The following is an 8,754-nucleotide window of genomic DNA, read 5'->3' on the forward strand; positions in this document are numbered from 1 at the left end:
CAAATCCTAATGTCGTCAAGCAAATGCTCTCTAAAACGAGCAAAAGCATTTGCTAGCCAGGTCTTCCCGATCGACAACTTCAAGATCTCTTTGTGTTTTGGACTTGGAGCCAGGGGCGGCTTCTCTGGGTAGGCAGGTGAGGCAGTGCCTCACCAAATACTTTACTAACCAAAATCTTTTTTAATAGATAATTTTTGATTTTTTTTAGTATAAAAATATTTTTATGTTTGTATACTTTTATTCTGTACCTACATTGAATTAATTATTTTCGAAGAACAACTGTTGCATGTGTTAATTGGATTATGTATTTTGTATTTGGCGCGTTTTGCATTCGGCGCCTTCGCGTCGGACTGCAGGGCGTAGACCACAGAACACTTACTGAGAGCGTTCAGCGGGGCGTATGTGAGTTCGACCACGTTACCTGTGTTTTGCTTCTCAGTTATGTCTTTACGTATTTTTTTTACAAAACGGTTAGCAGTGTGTATTTTAATATAAACCTCACACTGGAAATCTTTTAACACAGATAGGAATTGAAATATATTTGGATGAGTGTTATAAAAGCATTCATTAAATTTCGAATGAAATGATTGGCATATCTAATACAAAACTAAATAAAATCAGTAATTGCTTCTACATTTAAATATGCCAACGTCCCACCACTTATTTTTTCAACCTCCAAGCTAATAGAGTGAATTTGATCTCTTTGGCCCCCCGTCAGTACCTGGAAAATCTTAATCCCTTTGGTAGCGATCGGTGGCCGAACTCGACCATCAGATTAACACAAATTTGGGATCGTGGTCGAACTCCGTGACTCCCGTTCAGCGTACCGTAGAGGCACCGTAAAATTTGCCACTTCATTTTTCCGCCTAAAGCTTGTTTGACACGATGCTAAATTTCGTAGTAAATTTGTTAGAAAATGAGAGAGACCCTCGACAGGACCAATGAACGATCAGGATCATAGTCTGTCTTTGTCAGATCCTGATCGTTCATTGGTCCTCTCTCATTTACTAGTAAATTTTCTCAAAAATTTAGTATCGTGTCAAACAAGCTTAAGCTGTGTGGTTGGTAGAATAAAGAACTGAATACCATCAACGTCATACACTGTTATTGGTTACTGCGTGTTAGGAAAGTGCAACTCGAGGCAATGCCTCTGTAGTTTTGTCATTTTCATTGTAGTCGTAAAATTTTATTTTATATTATGATTATTGTGACTATGAGCGATTAACGGACACAATGGTTTTGTCGAAAAGGTTGGGAAGCGACGCGGGCGTGAGGCGGTTGTCGTTCCTGTTAACGTCGATGTTCGAAATTCGGAAGATATTGTTGATTTTTTGATAAATAAATGCCGGTTTTGTTGTTTTGTAAACTTTTCTACGAAGATAAGTGTTATGTACATTAAACAGTTAAAGATCTAACTGATCTAAGTAAAACTTTGGTAACTACTTAAAAAACTTTTTTTTAATTCTGTCCGTGACTAATAATCAGACACTGCGGACAAAAACGGGATATTCTGATTTGAACAATTTAGGGCGTGCATTACAGGAACACAATAAGAGTAAAGAGCATATTGCTTTTGCTTGTAAATTCGTTCTTTTCGGTAAACAAAACATTGCCACCGTAATAGACCCCACGGCAACGGCCATACCATGTTGAAAAGCCCCGGTTCTCGCCCGTAATAGTCCCCGCTCAGAAAATGGAAATAGAAAAGTTTAGATAAGAATAGCGTACGGGAAAATCGTGAAATTATCACGATAATAATAATAATTGATATTGCAATTTTTTTGTGCCAGCAAGAGTTGTCGTTTATTTTCCATAATAAACCCAATGCATGATATTGTTTTGTTAATGTTACCTACTGTCATTTTCAAAACGTCCAGGTTAGGGAAAAGTGGAACATTTTGAAATTACGTCTCACTTTTGTAATAAAAAGCATTATATCCATCACCACCGTTGAACTGGTGCAAGGTCAAAAAAAAAAACTGACCAAGTGTACTTTAAAAAAATTGCTCGTGCCTACCCGGCTCTTGACAGAGCCGCTACTTAAAACCCTAATACTGTAAGTAAATAACGACACCGATACCTACTGAGGTAAGTTATTAATGACATTAATGTCTTCAAAATATTCCTGTCAAAAAATTACTTCGAAGCTATTTTTTTGTCGTATAAGCGATTGTGCGAAAAATGTTGTGGGATAAATGCCATAACAGAATCTCGAAGGTTGAAAATTTTTTTCGATTTTTCAAACTCTTTCTCAATTCTGTTATAATGAACTTACTAACCTTATATCCCAATATACTATTATTGCATAAACTTATTGTTTTATTTAAAAAAAAAACTGTTGCAGCCTTGGAGAAAATAATGGAATCTCAAATGCCTGTACCCGAAGATCTCTAACGGCTGTAAATCTTTACCCTTACCGCAATTACAAATCTCACATCATTAATAAAACCAATCTTCAGATTTTTAATATCGTTTGATTTAAAATCTAATTCATGTTTTTCTTCGGTAATTTCGTCTATAAATTTTAGAAATGAATCCTCATATCAGTGTAAAAATCAGAAGTTAAATATTTTGTGTAAAACAGTTTTTTTTTTAAATTTATTAAATGCAATACGGATGTGGCCTTTGTAATAATAAGCACCGCATTATCCTGTGTATGATAATTATCTTCGAGCAAAAGATTTTCGAGAAACTGCCGTTCGAGGAACTTGCAATTCGAGCAAAGTTATATTCGAGCAATTGACTTTCGAGCAGCTGATTTCGAGCAATTCGTCTTCGAGCAATTGCATTCGAGCAATTTACCTAGATTCCATCAAACCAACGAATGTTTTCGTCAAACTTTTGGAAGAAGTCCTTTGACGCGGTCAAGAATACCGACAACAGCCGGAACGTGATCCAACGCGAACGTTGGATGCTCGACATTGAAGATCGGCCACACGATGCGACGCACTATCAACCCTCCAGCGTTGGAGGGTGTTCGTAGCATCGCGTAGCGCCTGCATAACAGAGGACGTCATTTGGAGCATTTAATTTAAAGAGTTTGTGCTCTTGACCAAGTGTGGTGCGTAAGTTCAAGGTCATTCTCACCACGAATAAAGAATTGGTTTTTGCTTGATTATTAGGTATCTAATTTTTATCTCCTTTCGCTTTTAATGTACCCGCCGACACATTGGTGGGTACCAGAATTTATAATCAAACTAATTAAAATTTTATCTGGGTTTAGAAAAATTTCTTGAAAAAAGGGCAAATAGAAAAGTAATTTGTTTTGATGAATTATACTCGTATCATTGTTTAAATTTTAATAACAGTCTGTATATGATCATTAATGTAAATAAAGATCAGGATTGTAATAAACTATAGTCTATTTTTTCCTGGTAGGCGCGTGCGTGCGCATTTACAAAATCCTGCAACGAAATTTTCCTATTGGTTACTTTATTTTTCTACTTACACTAGAGAAATGTGCAATATTACAGTGTTCTGTACTGTCAATCAGGTCCAAGCTGCCATTTTTGTTTCATCGTGTCTTAGTTTTCCTTTCATGTTTTGTATGTATTTTGTGTTGTGTCCGTTTATTTATTAAAAAAACAGTTCTTAGTTCTTAGAGGTTAAGAAGTTTTTATATGTCAACAAGATGTCTTAATTTCGATCACCAAACGGCGTAAGTTGGATTTATGCTAACATCAAGTAACAGTTTTTTATTAATGCATATTTATAGCAAATTTCTCACAAGCCGAGACAGAAATGATCGTTAAAGTATTTCGTGGGATCTCCAAGGATTTTGCTGAGTTAACCAAGACGGCTCAAATGGAAAAAACTGCAGATTATACTGGTATTGATTTCTGAGTTTTTTTTTTGTTGTATCACAGCTCAATTACTTTGTGTTGAAGGTTGTGGATTTAGAACCATTCAATGATACTTGGCGGAAGAAAAGAAGTGTGGACAATTACAGGCACCGAAGAAACCTGATAGGAAATGGATGAACATCAAAAATATCTCATTCGAAAAACAGTGCACTCATTTTTCTCTGCAAACAGAATTCCTACAATTGATGCTGTGTACAGGGAAGTGCAAAACAATGAAGAAATTCCAAACATCAGTCGTTCTAAGCTTTATAATGTTTTACATGAATTAAAATTCAAGTAAGTACATACATTGTTTTCAATTAACTGTAAACATTGAAATCTATGTTTATTTCAAATAGCACAAATAACGAAACAGAAAAAGCCTGTTAATAGAAAGAGAAGACATATCTTGGCGAAGAAGATATTTACGGGAAATAAAAAAAATACGCCAAGAAGGGAGACCTTTTCTCTTGCAAGATACATGGTTATTAGAAATGATTGTAGTCGAAGCAGGCCTTGTCCATGTTATGAAATTTTTGCCGCTTTCATGTGAACTGACAATTATTGTCGATGTCACTGTAATTTTTTTTAGGTGAAAAGTGCGGTGTTGATTATTTTATTTTTTTTTTTTTAATTAAGGATTGAATCCAAAAGTATCGAGTTGTTTTGTACCCAATTTAACTCCTGTGTGTATAAAATAAAAAATGTTGTACATATAATATTTGTTATCAATTTTTCCACGAGTTGATTCATACTTTTTTGATTGATTCATACTTTTTTGTTTACATTTTACAAATTATACAAAAATTAAATCATAAACATGAGTTTTAATCTGCAACCACAAATACTGATCCCCCAAGATAATATGCAACCAAAAATACTAACAATTCCTGCATCCTGCTAAAAATCTTAGCTATGTGATTCTACCTTTCGGAGATGCGCACGCACACGCCTACCAGGAAAAAATAGACTTTAATAAGCCAAAGTCACTAGTCTTCCGCCAAAATTCAAACATTTCAATGATCGAATGAAACCCGCGAAATCTAATAAATTGGCCAAGTCGTGATCGTCATAGAAACGGTAAAAATTCCACGTTGTGTGTTTTTATAGGTAACAACATGGCGGAAGACTAACTCGAGATGCAAATGGTGGACCTGTGGGGTGGACAAACTTCGAAATAAAAATACAAGAGTCGGTGGGAGGACGCCTATATTTAATTTGTAAATACACGAATAAGTACATTCTCGTTTCCATTTACAGCAGCGATCGATCTGGAACCAGATTACCTAACAAATTAAACATTTCAGCGATGCGACTTCGCATGACACAGATAAAGAAATAAATAACAACACAGTTTGTGAACCCTCGCTATGAGAGGTTCGTTTAAAAGGGTTCCCCCAGTCGAAGTCTCAAAATATGCAATAAATAAAATAGCCGCCCAGAACATAAACCTGAAATAAAAGCAGAAAGCAGCACCGTGAAACTAATGATATGACATTAATAACAGCTACTGTAAATGGGATGAGTAAAACCTCCAAAAATCATCCACAAACGATGGTACACCATAATCTTTTTGATCGCCAAAGCAGAGGCCTTCCACCAAGGGCGGTTGAGAGGCTCCACAACCCACGGTTTCCCATCATGGAGGAACACCGCTGAGACAACGACGCCAACCCCAGGCGGGACCTCTTAGTGTGCCCCCATCTTTCATTTCCTCATTTCCAATCTGCCCTCGCGTCGACAACCTAATTTCTGCCAAACACGTGCTCACGGCTTTCCTTCTGGCAAATGAATGGCCATTCCCGAAATGGACTACAGTTTATTAACCGTCACGTGTTTGGCGACGCACCCCGAAATTTGCTCGTTTTCCTCATTTACATTTCCCCATGATCATACGGACCCCACGCTACTCGTCGATACCCAAAGAATTACCCAAGACCGTTGATTGTTACTTCTGCCGTGCATTATCGAAATAAGCGAGCAAAAGACATATCTGTGAAACACGTATCGTAGTTAAGATAATACTACCTGTATTAAAAAGTCAAGAGAGCGAGCATCTCCTTTTCAAACAAGAAGCAAAAAATGACGTCCACTACACAGAGGCCTAAACTTCTCGATGACCTTCGTGCGTCTTCCTTCTTCTCCTAGTTCCTTTTATTTTGTTTCGGCGGCGGCAATTTGAATTCAGACTGGGGTATTACAGGGTTTTTATTACAGTGAGCGGCAAAAGCAGGGAATAAATTCATTAAAAATTAAACAAAACTTTTTTCAAAAAAATCTTTGGACGGATTAATTTTAGTTTAAAAATACATGTTTTAATACTGAGAGAAGACGGAAGGGAGATAGGATAGACGAAAGAGGTATGGAAGAGGAGGGAAACGATAGAGAAGGAGAGGGGTCGGGAATAGAAAAATAGTAGTTTATTTGACGAGTTTGTGTGTAAATTGGGCCTTTCTTGGCACGCGTGGGCCATTTCAAAAAATGACATACTTTGCAACTTGATAATGCATAAATGTCGCGTTTTTTTGACGGTTGTAGAAAAATAGTAGTTTATTTAACGAGTTTCACTCGCGTTTTTAAACTGGCCCACTCATGCCAAAAAAGGCCCAATTTACGCACGAACGAGTTGAATACAACGTTTTTTTTTGTTCGACGAGCCCCTTAAAGGCTCCAAATCGCTTAAAACTTTTAAAATTAGCTTGACGTTTCGTTTTGACAAGTTGTGACATTTATCAAAATATGTTCACATAGGAGAAAATTCTCAAATTCTGATAGTGTCGAACAAAAATTTTTTTATTTTAGTTTGTTTTGGAATTGTAATATTTTTTTTGACAAAACTGTATACAGAAATCCTTTAAAGCCCGTAGGGCAAAATAAAGTTTATACGTACATACATATATGTTTTAATACTAAATAAAATTCCAAGCAGTCATTTGTTTCCGAGTAATGACGTAATCGATATATTTTTTAATGGAAACCCTCTATTGTTTTTCTTGTTTCTGATAGCCCTTTTAATTGTCTAAGCGACAACATAAAAATTTTGTTATCTTACGTAAGGAAATTTTTGAGAAAAAAAAATTAAATCCGAGTGTTACAGAAGACTAACATTATTGGATTTGGTGCCAAATAAAGAATATGATATTCGTATTTCGAGGAATGAAAATATTGAAGACGGTTTAACATTCAGTCCAAATGATGATACGTTTGATGGAGACACAGAATTGTACTTATCTGAAAAAGATTTGTGTGTTTTAAGTTGGATCACTTAAACCTTTTAGATTTGTTAAATAATTCACACAAATAAAAACTGAAACTTTAACAAGATGATTTTTTCTTTAAATCTGACTTGTTCAAGTCCACATGTGTTATTTCAATACCTAATTAGGCAGAATATAGCCTAAGGGAGTCCGTTTCGGCTCAGGGACGCGAGGGTCGCGGGTTCAATTCCGACCCAGGGAGAAATAATTATTTAGTTTTCATTTTCTGTCTCGATTCGGAAGTCACGTTAAGCCATTGGTCCCGGTCTATTGAGTTGGTCATCATGCTCATAGATTTGTAAACCAGTCCTAGACTGTGTAACAAATTTTTAATCTGATTTAGATGGAAAAATATCGCGCGTTCAAATGAAATCCTGGGCTGGGAAGGCGTTGGAAACCGTCAATTGTTGTGCTTTTTTAAAGCGTAGATTAATTGGAGCATGTTGACAGCTAACCTAAAATGTAGAGCCAAAAATATCTTACTTTTTTCTTTCTTTGCAATGTTTTACATTAAAAATAGAATAACGTAACGATTTCTATTCTCGAAGCAAATATCTAAGGGCACCCTTTGCTGAAAACAAACATGTTTAATATGTCCCGATTAAACATAAACAAATGTCATTCGTGTCAAACGGCGGGAAATTCAAACTTTACACTGTTCTAAACGGTTACATTTTTCCAACGCCAACTCAGCCCAGGATTTCATTTGAACGCGCGATACTTAGAGAATAGTTATTTGTATCATAAGGCTAGAAAATGCCATTTTGCAAGTGCAAGCACGAATTGTGGGGCAGAGGCGTCAGCCGAGTGCGAGCACTTGCAAAACATTTTCTAGCCGTGTAATACATAAAAAAAATTTGGCCGACAATTTATTTAAAGCAAAATATTATAATTTTTGTTAAAAAATTACCAGATAGCGAATTTATTTTTCATCCATTGGCAACATAAAGGATTCAAGAAGCGACTGTCACGACAAAAATCAACCAATTCCTCAAATATTCAAAAGCGTCGTCGTTGTTTCTGTTATTTCTAACCCATCGTTTGATACCCTCCTCGGTCCCTACTGTTATACCACAATGTACAGCTTGCGATAAAGGATACAAATTTGCCTGACATCAATATTTTACACTTAAAAAATTGTACAAAAATGCCACATGACACTGACATTTTATGCTGCCAACCTAAAATCTTTCATTAAAAATTCCTGTGTCAATTTTCTTGCCTAGGCAGGGAAATGCTAGTTTCCAGACGATTTAGACGAATGAAAAATCAATGTTTCTACACAGAGGCCGAAAAATGAATCAATGTACGTGTACGTGTACGTCGTATGCCCCCAGATTGAAATCATAAGATTTTTTTTTTATTTTACGCAAAAACTTCAGAGGAATAATATTTTTTGTTTCATTTGAAACTCTTATTTCCGTTATTAAAATCTTAGTAGTGATATACTGCATTCTTAAATTAACATTTTCTGTTAAAATTTTAACTTAATTTATATACCATATGTTAATAGTTATTTATTGTATAAGTGTTTTAGATAGCATTTTATCCACGCAAGAATGGTTAAGCGCGAGTGCAAACGCACCAGCGTTTAATATTCTTAAGTGGATAAAATGCGATTCATTTTTTCTTTTAGTTCCATCTTTTCTCTTTCC

The 8,754-nt window shown here is 35.7% G+C and overlaps 1 long non-coding RNA gene across 3 annotated transcripts in view; it reads left to right on the forward strand.

Annotated features, from left to right (window-relative positions):
* The window catches only part of LOC138133992 (uncharacterized), a 70,385-nt gene extending 65,824 nt beyond the window's left edge, over positions 1 to 4,561 (forward strand). The window contains exons 1-4 of one of the 3 annotated variants that reach the window (XR_011160600.1): positions 3,434 to 3,658; positions 3,716 to 3,829; positions 3,888 to 4,139; positions 4,202 to 4,561. This is a non-coding gene — a long non-coding RNA (uncharacterized lncRNA). Of the gene's footprint in view, positions 1 to 3,433; positions 3,830 to 3,887; positions 4,140 to 4,201 lie in introns of those variants that run through there. The other 2 variants (XR_011160601.1, XR_011160599.1) reach the window with 2 other exon arrangements.
* The last annotated feature ends 4,193 nt before the right edge of the window (positions 4,562 to 8,754 follow it).

This window comes from Tenebrio molitor, chromosome 6 (genome assembly GCF_963966145.1).
Source record: "Tenebrio molitor chromosome 6, icTenMoli1.1, whole genome shotgun sequence".
NCBI lineage: Eukaryota > Metazoa > Arthropoda > Insecta > Coleoptera > Tenebrionidae > Tenebrio > Tenebrio molitor.